Here is a 4,715-nt window from a genome sequence, read left to right as displayed (position 1 = left end):
AAAAATAAATATAGTTATTTTCATTATTAAGATTATTGATAGTGGGATAAATAATTTCATTTAGAAATAAAAAATATTTAATAATTCTCAATTTAAATTTCTGACATTGGGCACATATAAATTGAAACTCTTTGGAGCCCTTACTAGCTTTTGAGATTGTAAAAGGATATGTTTGAAAATCCAGGTGCAATGTCCACATTCTTTATGTCTGCAATTACTTGCTTCTTCAAAGGTTCTCCTTATATTTCTTTCACTGGTTTTTGTGTCTATCTTAGCTTATAGAACAGTTTCCTTCTGATTGGAAACTGCTCTTTACACAGAGTACCCCCTTCAGTAAGATGCCACAGTGTGGACAGAGGACCATGTGAATCTCAGCTTTTTGTGGTTCAGAGTGAATATCTAAAATTCAGCATTTTGCTTCCATATACTAATTTTATAAACTGGACTTGTTTTATACTCCTGAAAAAGCACATGTCTTCCTTTTTCTATAGTGATAATGTTTGTGAGAGAGACAGAAGTGGGAAGTCTGGAGATGTCATCCATTTTGCTTCCATATACTAATTTTATAAACTGGACTTGTTTTATACTCCTGTCATCTGATTCTTTTTTTTTTTTTTCTTTTAAAGACCTTTCATGAACAATACCTTTTATTCCACCCCTTTCAGATGCAGATAGGAAGAAACCCAATTGCTCTCAGCACAGTCCCTGCAGTGGCTTGGGTCACTCATCTTTCTGTTCCTTTACAAAAATGTAGTTGAAGTTAGAAAAGCAGTAATGCCCTGAAGCAGAAGTCACCCCACTTTAAGTTTATTTCGTGTGATTCTTCTTAGCATGCAGGGCATTCTCTTGGGAAAAATTTGCTTTAAAGCTCCAGTTGACATTATAATTTAATTTACAAATAGAGTTGTTAGAAACACTATTCATGGAAGTCCTTAATTCTTCACATACAAAAATATCGGTAGAAAACTTTTATGTACAAAGTATGAGGCTGGGTAGTTTCTTTGGTTGTCTTTTTGCCCAACATTTAATAAGTAATGGTGATGCAATGTTTACCTCAAGAAGCCATTCAAATTTTCCACATATTTAAAAAATAAAAAATTAAAAGTAATGCTGTAAGTTCTAATACACAGGGAACATTAAAAAAAAAAAAAGAAAAGAAAAAAGAAAAATGCACAGAGAAGTTAGGTTTTTCCCACAATGTGCATGTGGAATGTGAGTCCTGACTCTAAAAAACCATTGAACTCCAAAAATCAGTCATGTCAAAGCCTCAAAAACATGGTATCCAGGGAGCTTGTAGGACATTTCCTTCATTTTAGTGGAGGGCCATTCCCTAAATCCAGCTTTCCCATTTCTGATTAGCACCTTTTGAATGAGTTACCACTCAACTGATGATGACTGAGTTTCCCACTTGATGATGAACCAGGTCCTCTGCTAGGCACTGGAGGGCATGCCTACAAAAATCATTTAAAATGAATTTTTATCTCTGAGAGGTGAAAGGGGGCCAAAATAAATAAAACCTAAAAAGTTTAAAATTTAATTACAGATGGTTTCTCACATTAAAAGCATAAAATTTCACTTTAAAAACTATGCTTATTGAATTTTAATAGCACTTTGTTAGGAAATGAACTATCTAGGACACAAGCTAAGGATGCCAAGCTTACCATTAGGATTTAATGGTCACTCCAGACTTTGGACTTTGGCAAGAATAAGTTCTGAGACAGAGGTGATGCCATCCAGCCTATGCTGCTCAGAGGAGCATCTCAAATTCCTTTTTACTTCAACCAGAATCTTTGGTCAAGTAAGATCTGGCTCTGTTGCTACCCATATTTACTTTGTCATGAGGCTGGATTGTTCATGACAGCTGTAGTGAAGCTGGCCTTTAATTCCAGCACTCAAGAAGCAGAGGTGGGCAAATCTCTGTGAAATCAAGGCCAGCCTGGTCTATGTAGTGAGTTCTAGGCCAGCTGGGGCTACAAAGGGAGACCCAGTCTCAAAATAACAAGAAGTTCTAATTTATGTAGAGGTTAGAACATGGACATATTAGCTACCAACTCAGAGCTCTGCTTCTCACATGTGGAAAGTGAGGGCTAGCAGTAGCCATCTCCCACAGTTACTGAGGATTAAATGAGTTAATACACATCAGGTATAGAACACCTGGTTCTTAAAACATTCAGGAAGCTTCATGCTTTCAGAGATGGATTATATAGAAACCTTAAAATTTCAGATAAAATCTGAAGGTAATGTAAAGTCAATTATTTATTATAAATGATTGACATTCAATTACTCTGGGGGAATTTAATACATCTTAAGGCTAATAGTTTCCTAGAAATAGCAACTGGGAGTCAGAATAAATTAGGTTTAAGTGAAACAATTTGACTTTTTTAGAAACATTTTCCCCTCTGTATCTGTTTGAAACCTATCTGCTTTTCATAACCCTAGAAAAAAGGGAATAGTTTTCTTGTCCAAACCTCTTAAAACATGCTGAGTATCATAGTAATAATGAAAAACATCTAATAAAATTGCTACTCAAACTGGGCGTGGTGGTGCACACCTTAAGTCCCAGCACTTGGGAGGCAGAGGCAGGTGGATTGCTGTGAGTTCAAGGCCAGCCTGGTCTACATAGTGAGTTCAGGTTAGCTGGGGCTACAGGGAGACCCTGTCTCAAAAAGACAAAAAAAATTTGCTACTCAAGGAATTTAGAAAGACCATCCTAATCACTTTTGTCTCACTCAGATGATATCCCAGGCATAAAATATCAGGACACAGGAAAGAGAATCTTCAATGAAATGTGTACTATATTCAAAGTCTCAAGGCACTTTGGAGATGCCTCATGAATAAAAGAAGGTTTAACTACAAGAGTAATAAAATTAGAGATGGAGAAGGACTCAGAACAAGAAGGATTAGAGTTTTTAACATACTCTGAATTATTCTTCCCTGCTGGGTTTATAACTCTCATATAAAGTCAGCATTTTGAAGCATGTCCCACATCCCTCTACAGCTCTAGGAAGAGTCAACTAGTTTAGCAATTTCCAAGGCAACTGAAAGCTCTGTGAACTTGACCTCTCAGGTGGTATTTGTACATGAAGGGGTCCATTTTTTCAACTCCTAATGTCACAATAAATCAGACAGTCTTTTACTCAGGCACCATGTCATAGATGCATCTTAGCAGTTAGCATTGACTATAATAAATAACCTGAAAACCCCTGAAGACTGGATAAAATGCTGGTGTTCTGACTGATAAGAATATTGTCAAAATACCAAGAAAACATGCAACCCCACATTCAGTAAAATGTTACTGCACTTTGATTTTTTGTGTGTGTGTGTGTGTGTGACTAACTCTGAATCAGGACTTCTAATACATCTTATACAGGGTAGATGTACTTCTGTAAGAAACAGCAATCTTTCCAGAGCAGGAAGAGACTGATAAGATGTTGGGGAGGGGGAGATAAGAGGTGAAGTGTGGTCAGAGTTGCCTTAGGGAAGTGCTTGTAACTCTGGTTTGGAGCCATAGAAACAGCCCTGGTACAAAAGTTTGGAGGGCTGGGCTCTGGTTTTCTCACCAACTATGAGATGAGTGAGATATCCTATAATTGGTTTCAAGGTAGGATCTTATTGTGTATCCTAGCCTGGTCTCCTGATCAAGATCCTCCTGCCTCAGCTTCCCAAGTGCTAGGCTTACAGATGTGCATTACCACACCTGATACTTAATTCCCTCACATGGATTTCTTAATCTGTAATATAATATCCATAACAACTTCTCTGATCATTGTTTTAGATAATTTTAGAAATAGAATGTGACCTCTAAGATGGTGCCCGAGATTCTGGCATTTAATCAGTTGGTGTCATTCTTCTCTTAGCTTTAATCTTGAAAATCAAATTAATAATGCTTATTTTATCCTATCTCTAAGTTTTGTCTTTATCCTGCCAGAGATACTTAGGGAATTTATTTTTTTTGAGGGGATGGGGATCAAAATATTTTGGTGACAGCTTTGAAATGAGTGTGTTTTCTTGAGGGAATCAATATTAAGTACCATCGAAGGGCCGGAAGATGACTTGGTGGTTAAGAGCACTTGTTGCTCTTCTAGAGGACCTGAGTTCAAGTCCCAGTAATCACATTGGGTGACTCACAACCGCCTGTAACTCCAGCTCTTGGGGGATCCAATACCTCTGGCCTCCTCGAGTACCTGCACTAATGTGCACATACCCGCACACATATGTACATAGTTAAAGATAAGAATAAAATCTAAAAAATAAATAACCTCAAGTGTGACAGAAACAGTGGTCAAAGGAGACTGCTGTGGTGAGAGCAAAGGGGGCAGAGGCAGGGGAGGAGAGACATAGTGGGTGTCACAGCAGTCCCTTGGTGGGAAGAAATGAGGGTCACATCCCTCTTTGGGATGACTGCCTACTTGGATACTTTGCTGAGGAAGCCTTGCTTTAGTGGTCAGAGACTGTGGGTACTGCCACTTTCTACAGTGGTGGGCTGTGAAGGGTTTAGATGTTTTGAGCAAAAGATAATTGGTGTAAGCCTATTAAATTGTACTGAATAAATCTAAGAGATATGGAGTACCTGCTTAATATTTTTGGTTTAATGGCAAAATTCTATGAAATCAATTTGGGTGAGGATTCTTGGCACATAAATTGAATGTTTACAGGTCCCATTTCACTGGGCATGACAAAAAGCCTATCGGAACCATCTGTTCCTGCTCAGTGGA

This window comes from Nannospalax galili, unplaced genomic scaffold (genome assembly GCF_000622305.1).
Source record: "Nannospalax galili isolate Female #2095 unplaced genomic scaffold, S.galili_v1.0 scaffold1338, whole genome shotgun sequence".
Classification (NCBI taxonomy): domain Eukaryota; kingdom Metazoa; phylum Chordata; class Mammalia; order Rodentia; family Spalacidae; genus Nannospalax; species Nannospalax galili.
This window is presented reverse-complemented; position numbering follows the sequence as displayed.